Source organism: Pelobates fuscus, chromosome 8 (assembly GCF_036172605.1).
Source record: "Pelobates fuscus isolate aPelFus1 chromosome 8, aPelFus1.pri, whole genome shotgun sequence".
NCBI lineage: Eukaryota > Metazoa > Chordata > Amphibia > Anura > Pelobatidae > Pelobates > Pelobates fuscus.
In genome coordinates, this window is record NC_086324.1 from 172659127 (window position 1) to 172669010 (window position 9884).

At 52.1% G+C, this 9884-nt stretch overlaps 1 pseudogene; it reads right to left on the bottom strand.

The window, feature by feature from the left end:
* Window positions 1–7650: 7650 nt before the first annotated feature.
* Window positions 7651–9669, bottom strand: LOC134572057 (transmembrane protein 59-like; annotated as a pseudogene).
* Between the last annotated feature and the right edge of the window lie 215 nt (window positions 9670–9884).

Here is a 9884-nt window from a genome sequence, read left to right on the forward strand (position 1 = left end):
GTAAGGGGAGGCCCCTCCCAACATACAGCAACATGTTACTGCCTAAACTCCAGTCCCTGGAGAAGATCCCCTTAATTACGTTTCAGGCCCACTAGGGGGCCCTACACTCCCAGTAGTTGTATCTTTAGACTATATTTATTACATGGTGTATTATTTATTCACTATAGGAAATAAAGAGGATCGTGGCTGTTGCTGTTGCTGTTTCTCAGTAAGTTTCTGATCACCTATTATCCTGCTCAAAATCCAACCTGGCTGTGACATTATTTATATTAAATTGTTAATTATTATTTCTGTTTATTCTTTCCATGTAGTTCTGATTTCCAATCAAAATATACGTTTGAAGTTAAATCACGGAGCCTGCGATTCAGTACCACGCGAGGCGCACATTAAAGTATAATTCTACCATCGCCTGTTCATCAATGTGTGAATCCCCCGTTACAGATCGTGACTGTTAGAATGGCTCTTGCTAGGATTATACAGAACGTTCCACCAAATGTATCGTTTATCACAGTGTGAATCCCCAGTTACAGATCGTGACCGCTAGAATGGCTCCCGCTAGGATTATACAGAACGTTCCACCAAATGTATCGTTTATCACAGTGTGAATCCCCCGTTACAGATCGTGACCGCTAGAATGGCTCCCGCTAGGATTATACAGAACGTTCCACCAAATGTATCGTTTATCACAGTGTGAATCCCCCATTACAGATCGTGACTGTTAGAATGGCTCCCGCTAGGATTATACAGAACGTTCTACCAAATGTGTCGTTTATCACAGTGTGAATCCCCAGTTACAGATCGTGACTGTTAGAATGGCTCCCGCTAGGATTATACAGAACGTTCTACCAAATGTATCGTTTATCACAGTGTGAATCCTCAGTTATAGATCGTGACTGTTAGAATGGCTCCCGCTAGGATTATACAGAACGTTCCACCAAATGTATCGTTTATCACAGTGTGAATCCTCAGTTATAGATCGTGACTGTTAGAATGGCTCCCGCTAGGATTATACAGAACGTTCCACCAAATGTATCGCTCTAAACAGTAAATATACACTGCGCAATGTTACCCTGGATACAGGTTCATGCATGATGCTCCAGTCCTGTATAAGACTGACAATACTTAATTTGTGTAATCGGTCATTGTAACTTTATACGCTCTATATCGGAGAAATCGATTGATTGACAGTTGGCTCGAGCAAGTTGTTCGTTACAGATCCATTTAAATATCACTTGGTCATATTTAACTAATGTGGGGAAAAAATCACCATAATAGATACAATAAATAATTACTAAAATTTTGTATTTACTGATAATAATTTACTTATCAAACAGTGAGTTGTTAATATATTTCTATATAACTCTGGGAATATATATCAGTATATATAAGTATATTGGATAACCTGACCTGAGACCTGTAAAGTCACTCACTCTGTGTGATACGCATGTTTGGCCGTGCGCGCCAGGGGCGTTGATAGGTTACAGAAATACCGGGGACTGGAGCCCAAAACAAAATATCATGGCTCCACCACTCGCCTTTCCACATCTCCACCTAGTAACACCCTGAGGCTCTGCCTCTTGTTCCCTAGATCAAACACATTTGGCGCCTGGTTAGGTCCAACTCTCTCCCAGGCATATCACATGATATGTAATGGTGGAAGGGGAAGTGGTGTGATGGTGGAAGAGGAAGTTGTATGGGAAAGTGAGATGTTAAATGTGGAGAAGAATGTAGTGATATGGGGATAACTAAATGCTGAGGAAGCAGATACGTGTAATGTGAGATAGGGAGCTATTGACAAGCGGAGGTAGACTGCAAGGTGCTGGGGGAAGGGATCAGTGACATTGGGAGGGATGTGATTAGTACATATAACTCCTACATTCACAGACACTGACCTATGACACGTACACTAAACCTCTGCTTATTTCTGAATTCAGATACTCAATATCAGCGCACACACAGACAGACACATCAGCGCACACACAGACAGACACATCAGCGCACACACAGACAGACACATCAGCGCACACACAGACACATCAGCGCACACACAGACACATCAGCGCACACACAGACACATCAGCGCACACACCAACAGACACATCAGCGCACACATAGACAGACACATCAGCGCACACACAGACAGACACATCAGCGCACACACACAGACAGACACATCAGTGCACACACAGACAGACACACACTAAAATTGAAGCCCATGGAGCAGCGCAGCTAAGGGGAATGGGCCTTGACATTGCCAGGAGGCAGGCAGCTAGTTGTCAGTAGTTGGGGGCTGGTCTAAGGACATGGAGTGGGGAGGAGTTACTAAGGGGGTATAAGTAGCGGCCATTTTAGGTCTAACGGCACTTTTAATCCAAAGTTACACTTACCTGTTCGTTGTAGCAGGATTTGTGTGGCTTTGTTTTCTTTTGTCTCCTCTGCAGGTTGTCAGGACGATGGAAGATTGGCTGGAAGGAGTCAGGGCTGCTGTGCAGGAGAGGGGTCTCGAGTGGCTGAGGGACCGTCTTGGTGATGCTCTGCCGTCCGGATCTGGTAGCTCCCAGGGTCAGAGGCCGGTGAGGAGAACGAGGCCTCCGCAGAGGCTGAGCCCCAGCGTGGTTCCAGCTTCCCGGCGTCCGAGGAGCCCCTCCAGAGGCCGTCGGGGCGGCAGTGAGGCGATTGGCGGGCAGGCCGGAGGTGGAACCGGCCGTGGGCGTCGTCGCGGTATGGCAGCTCGAAACGGCCGTCAGGCGAGGCCGGAGTCGCAGGCCGCGGGTTCAGGAACCGAGTCGGAAACTGCCGAACGTTCAGGGAGCGAACGTGGAGGTGGGCGGATCGCTGTACGGACGGAAACTGCCGAACGTTCGGGAGATGAACGTGGAGGTAGGAGATCTGGCGAATGGGCCGAAACTGCCGAACGTTCGGGAGACGAAGGTGGAGGTGCTAATACTGCCGAACAGTCGTTTCCCGAACGGGGAGGCAAGTCCACTGCCGAACGTTCGGGGGTTGAGCGTGGAGGTAGCTCTACTGCCGGCCGTTCGGCTGCCGAACGTGGGGGCAGCAAAACTGACGAACGTTCGGTTTTTGTGTCCTCTTTTACAGGAAGGGACGGAGAAGTGTCTGATGTTGCCAGGAGTTCGAGGAAGCGGCCATTGCAGGCGTGGGCCAGCGGACGGAAGAGGAGCGGTACGGCAGGCTTGGCAGCTGGTTCCGGGAGTGCTGGAAGTGCTGCTGGAGGAGCAGGAGCCACGGTTGCTAATCGCCCGGGTGAGTCGCCCTCCAACGCTACTGCCCCCTCAGTTGCTAGCCCACGGGCTACCCCGGGGGTGGGTCCCGGTACTGACATGGTTGGTGACGGTAGGGTGGCAGGTGGTAAGCAGGGGACTGCTAGGGCCCGGAGGGAACAGGACAGATCCACCGCTGCGAGACGCCTTGGGGGGTCCCCAGTCAGAGGGCAGGAGCGCGGCGCTTCGCCAGGGTCTCCCGTGCGACTAGGCCGGGGGCGTAGTCAGGCTGGTCGGGAAAGCAGAGACTTGACGGACGGTAGCGCCAGCGAGGGACAGCGCTGGAGATCGGCGCCCGCTAAAGGGCAGGCCCGCAGGGCCGGAGCGCAAGCAGCTAGGAGACACAGGTCGCGGAGCGACCACCGGAGGGGATCAGAGTCGGACGGCAGGGGCCCCTGCGGGGAGGTCCACACCCGGGGGCGGCGTGGGTTGCCCCCCGCCAGGCGTAGGGGGCGGACGCTGCGGGACGATAGTTCCAGGAGTGGGAGTTCCTCGGAGGGAGTGCGGACTGCGGCGCAGGCTCTTAACCCTCGAAGGCGGACGAATAGAAGGGAGTTGGGTGACTGGTCCCAGGAGGAGGGAGGACGGGGCAGGGTTCCTACGACCAGCCTACCCAAGATGTCGTCTTCTCCTTGCAGGTCTCGCAGACGGTCACCCGCCAAGGGGGCGCGACCCTATGCAGCGAGGACTTCCAGACGGTCGCCGGCGGGCGAGGCGGACCGGGCAGCAGGACAGGAGTCGTCAAGGTCGCCCGTGGACCGGGTGGGACCCAGCGCCACAGGCCCACGGCCTGGAGCAGCTGAACGCTTGGGGCAGGTCGCACAGAGCCGGATGACAACTCCACGGCCCTCAGCGGCAAGGGGTTCGGAAGGTGAGACACTGTCATTTCAGCAGTCGGGGGAGCTTTTAGCAGGCATTAGACAGTTGATTGATTCCTGGGGTGAGGGGAATAGGAAGGAAGGGGATTTTAGTCAGGTTTGGGCTCCACAAGGGAAGGTCCTCGGGTCTAGTCCAGCCGGGATTTCCGGGGCCGGGGGCGGTGTAGACGGAGGCGGGGGCGCGACCCCCGCGGCGGAGGCTTCCAGTGTAGGGACCGAGGGTGAGAATCTGTTTGGGGGGGTCCCGGAGGCGGCGAGACAGAACGTCCACGTTTCGTTTGCGGGTCCTTTAGGCTGTCACCTCAAGCCCGAGGTGAAGGAGAGGATCTGGAAAGGTGAATTTGTGGAGCTCTTTTCGCTTCTCCCCCTTGAGGAATACATTGACCTCAAGGAGGAGGATAAAAAAGACGCAAAAAAGGAGGAGGAAGAAAAGAAACGGAGGTACAGGAAGATTCCCAAAACGTTTGGGAACTGGCTCAGAGCCTTTTGCATTTTGGCCAGCGTGATGGGCGAGAAGGCGGCGGAGCGCTGTTCGCAGCTCTTCTGTTACCTGGACGGGGTTTGGGAAGCGTATAGGACGTACGGGGGCCTAGCATGGTGGCGGTACGACGAGCAATTTCGTCAGCGCCTGGCCGCTAATCCGGGGATGCGGTGGGACCAGATGGACCTACCGCTCTGGATTAAATTGATGATGGCGCAAAAAGCGTCCCCCTTTCAGTCCGGGGCCGGCACGGGCGCTTCTACCGCCGTGTCGGCCAACCAAAAACGGGGCTACTGTTGGTCATTCAACAAGGGGCAGTGCAAGTGGGGGGCCACCTGTCGCTTTAAGCACGAGTGCTCAGGGTGCGGAGGGACTCACGGCCTCCACAGATGCTTTAAGAAGGGGAAGCCCGCTCCCGCAGCGGGCGGAGGTTCGGCCGCGTCCCCTGCCACTGGGAGCAACGCCAGTGAAAGTCGGCGCGATGCTGCCCTGGCTAAAGCAATACGCTAACAGGGCGGATGCTGGGTTGTTGGAAGAGGGGTTCTCTAAGGGGTTTGTAATCCCGTTTCGGGATCGGGACGGGGTGTCACGGCTTCGCAATCTGAAGTCGGCCGGGGAATTTCCCGGGGTGGTTAGGGAAAAGTTGCTTAAGGAGGTGCAGTTGGGAAGGGTAGCGGGGCCGTTCAGCGAGCCCCCCTTACCTAATTTGCGGGTTTCACCGTTGGGGGTGGTTCCTAAGAAGGAGCCCGGCAAGTACCGCTTGATACATCACCTGTCCTACCCCAAGGGGTCGTCGGTCAACGACGACATCGACAAGGCCCTCTGTTCGGTTTCGTACGCTTCGTTCGATCAGGCGGTGAGTCTGGTGCAGCGAGCGGGACGGGGGGCGTTGTTGGCTAAGGCGGACATTGAGGCGGCTTTCCGCCTTTTACCAATCCATCCGCAGTGCCATCACCTGCTGGGTTGTCATTTTGAGGGGGCTTACTATGTGGACTTGTGTTTACCCATGGGGTGCTCGATATCGTGCGCATACTTTGAGAAGTTTAGCACGTTCCTGGAATGGGTGGTGAAATTGGAAGCGGGCACTAGGATGGTGGTCCATTACCTGGATGACTTCCTGTGCGTCGGGCCTCCCGGTTCGGAGGAGTGCAGGAGGGGATTGAGGACTCTGGAATGGGTGGCGCATGTTATTGGAGTCCCCCTGGCGGGTGACAAAACGGTGGGTCCCACGACGTGCTTGAGCTTCTTGGGCTTGGAGATCGACTCGATCAAAGGGGAGTGTAGGCTGCCGCAGGATAAGTTGGTTGCGCTGCGGCAGGCAGTGGCGGAGGTGCGAGGAGCAAAGAAGGTCACGCTCCGGGCGCTTCAGTCGCTGCTAGGCCGGCTTAACTTCGCCTGTCGGGTGATCCCAGTCGGCAGGGTATTTAACAGGTTCCTGGCCCGGGCGACAGCGGGGGTGGCGTTCCCGCACCACCTTCTCCGGGTCTCGGCGGCCATGAAGGCCGACCTGGAGGTCTGGGATGAATTCTTGCGGGAGTTTAATGGGAAGGTGTTTTTTCGGGAGCCGGTGGCTTCGTCTCAGGAACTGGAGCTGTTCACGGACGCTTCAGGTAGCGTTGGGTTTGGGGCCTACTTCTCCGGGCAATGGTGCGCGGGGACTTGGCCAATGGAGTGGAGGGTCAGCCCGCTGATCCGCAACTTGGCGTTCCTCGAGTTATTCCCGCTGGTCGTAGCACTGTCGCTATGGGGTCCGCAGTTGAGGGACAAGAAGGTCGTTTTCTTTTCGGACAATATGGCAGTGGTGGACGCAGTGAATGGGCTGTCAGCGTCCTCTATCCCGGTGGTTCGGCTTCTCCGCCGTTTTGTATTGTTGTGTATGCGTTTCAATATTGTTTTTAGGGCCCGGCATGTGCCCGGTCTGTTGAATGTGATTGCCGATGCGTTATCTCGTTCGCAGTGGGAGAGGTTTCGGCAGGCGGCACCGGGCGCTCAGGAGGAGGGGATGTCTTGCCCGGAAGAGATGTGGCGGCTCGGGACATCATGCTTGGTGGACTGATACGGGACTCCCTGGCCCCCGCTACATGGACGGCTTACAGTAAGGTGTGGGGGGAATGGGAGGACTTGGTGCAACTGTCGGGGGGCCAGCCCTCGCGGGAGGGCCGGTTGGACACGCTGTTGTGGCTTGTGTGTAGATCGGTTACCAAAGGATCTTCAGCAGCGGTGATAGGGCGCAAGCTGGCGGCGTTAGCTTTCTTGTTTAAATTCAATGGTTGGGAGGACGCCACGAAACACTTTCTGGTGAGGCAGGCACTGAAAGGGCTAAGGAGGGGGAAAGTGTCGGTGGACTCCAGGAGGCCGGTGTCGTTTGCGCTGCTGCAACGGATTGTGGGGGCCTTGCCCGGTGTGTGTTTTTCGAGTTACGAAGTTCTGTTGTTCTCAGTGGTTTTTAGTTTCGCCTTTTTTGGGGCGTTTCGGATCAGCGAGCTGGTCAGCAGCAACCGCCAAGGGGCGGGGGGGCTTCAGGCAGCGGATGTGGAGGTGTGGAGTGACAAGGTGGTGATCAATTTGAGGCGGTCTAAAACGGACATGATGGGTAAGGGGACCTTGGTTACGCTGCGGGAGCTCCCGGGTGGGGGCACGTGCCCGGTCAAGTGCGCCACGGCCTTCCACGGAGTCCGGGCGACGGCCGGAGGTTCGTATTTTCGACACGAGGATGGTTCTTCGCTGTCGAAGTTCCAGTTCCTCAAGGTGATGCGGAAGGTTTTGGACAAGTTGGGAGTGGACCCAAGGCAGTTTGGGACCCATTCCTTCAGGATTGGTGCGGCTACGGAAGCGGCGAGGCTGGGGTTGGGTGATGATAGGGTGAAAAGGATCGGCAGGTGGGAGTCCCTGCGGTTCAGGTCGTATGTTAGGCCAGACAAGTTAGTGTGAGGCCTATGGGTGGTTCAGAGGGTTTGTTATGTTAATGTTGTGTCACGGTTGGAATTGTGTTTTTTTTTTTTTTTTTTTTTTTTTAGTTTTAATCAAGTAAGATTTTATTATGGGAAAACTGTAAAATTAAACATCAGTCAACCCATAAAACAAATGCTCAAAATTCCTACATCCCAGTTTACTCTAGCTGAATTATACTTAGTTTAAAGTAAATTACTTTTAGAAATCCATAGGAACATTTCAACCGTTAAAGCTTGCCTACTACAAAGGAAACCAGAAAAAAGAAAACACATTTTAGATCTCCATTTTACCCACTGTAATGCTTTTTTTTTTTTTTGAACCCTCAGTTAAACACCAGCTGATGTTTACATGTGTCTACAGTTGCAGAATGAATCACCAATTGGAATAAGCCACTCTTGTTCCGTCAACCCCTTTTCTATTTTCATAAAGAGAAATATATAGTTTATTATTACCAGTATGGACATTTCAGAAAAAAGACTCAACCGTTATTTAACTTCAAATATTGCCTGGAAATGCACTTGTTAAATAGAATAATAGGAGAGAATCCTTCATATGCAGGATTTTCAAGACGATAAGCATAGGTCAATTCTAATGACATAGATTACACAGTCTATTCCTTCAAGGCTAGAAAATGCCCTTTCTATTAGTAAAATTAGTGTGCAATAACTATCCTCATCACCAAACCCAAATCTGTACACTGGCTTAACTGCTGTACCACCACTTGGTTGTCAGATTATCTAAATATTGGCTATATATAGATATAAAAGTACAAACTTCCAGCTGTGAAATTATTCCATTTGTAAAACAGGGCCATGTCAAAAACAAAACATTTGCTCGAATTCTGGAAGTAATTTCCTGCAGACTTCATATTGAGGTGCAGATTAACAAAATAATGTGCCAACCACCCTTATTAGGGAAGGATTTATAGAATTATACCTAGCCCCAAAGACAATTTTATCACTAAAGCCAGTTACAGCAAAGCACAGAGGCCAGAAAGTCCAACTTTACCATCCACCATGAGACTCAGACTCTAAACAATTGTCCTTTATTCAGCTTTTAAAAAAATCCCAATGTTGCAGGTGTCTCTCAGGTTTTGGGGTGAAAGAAGAATGTAAAAAGGCAGTAGGACCACTAAGCTTATATGGCTGACTGTGAAAGGTCCACTTTTGCTGGTAGAGGTCCTGCTTCTTCATTTGATTCGGGTTTGCCGTGGACGACCACAAGAGACGTGGGTGAGTATTTGTACAACTTCTGCTCATTCATGTACTCCATATCACCATAGATACTCAGTTTCTCGGAAGGTATGTACTGCTCTGCTGCTGTAGCTACTGTGGCACAGCACATCCAAAGCAACACCATGACAGGATTAAAGTTGCAGTAAGAAGCCAGTTTGAATTCATAGAAAAGCATTTCATAATACGATCTCCACTCTCAAAGCTTAGAAATCCAGCTCTGTGGTTCCAAGGTCCATCTCCTATAGATTCACCAGGTGCCATATCTGATGGTATTTTTTCCAGCATTATGTCCATTGGTGGATTTCCTGGTTGTAATGGGCCAAAGTGCTGAATTTCTGGTTGCGTCTGGATAACGACAATCTGCCCATTATCTGCCTGGACATAGAAAGTCCAGGATGATGTGATGAAGCTTTGGGCAGAATCCATCATGTCACCCCAGAAGGTCTTCACCAGAGTCAAAGGGAAAAGTATATGGATCCGTGGGACCATATCAGAGAGTTCTTCCTGCCTCTTCTCTGCAAAAGGCATCTGGCTGTGGCAGCCCAGTTGACAGGCATATTGCTCATTGGATTTAGGATAGGCCTCAATACACGCTGATTCACACTCTGTTTTAGTTTTATTCAAATCATTTCCATCCTCCACAAACTGACAGATCGAAAACAGACGGCATCCCCGGTGGCAAGCGAAAAGCTCCTCCTCCTCGGGGTAAGTGTGCAGGGGGTAGGTCCCATCGCACACCATATGACAGGAGGCACTGTCTCCCAGGGCAGACTCCAATGACCCGCTGCTGGCACAAACAAGCAGCGCAACAACCAACAACATCCGCACGGCCGCCATCTTCCTCCTCTCGGAATTGTGTTTTATGTTTTACAGGTTGGACGGCATGGGTGGTTGGCCACTCATATATTTACTGGGCACATCGGAGAGCTACAGTTCGACATCGGGGTCTACAGCTGGGCTTTCCAAGATCCGTGGTGCAACTCCGGTGGTTTGGATACCGGGGTTGGGGTTGGAATGCTATTTGTGGGGAGGTATTTCAAAAAATTTTGTTGGGCCA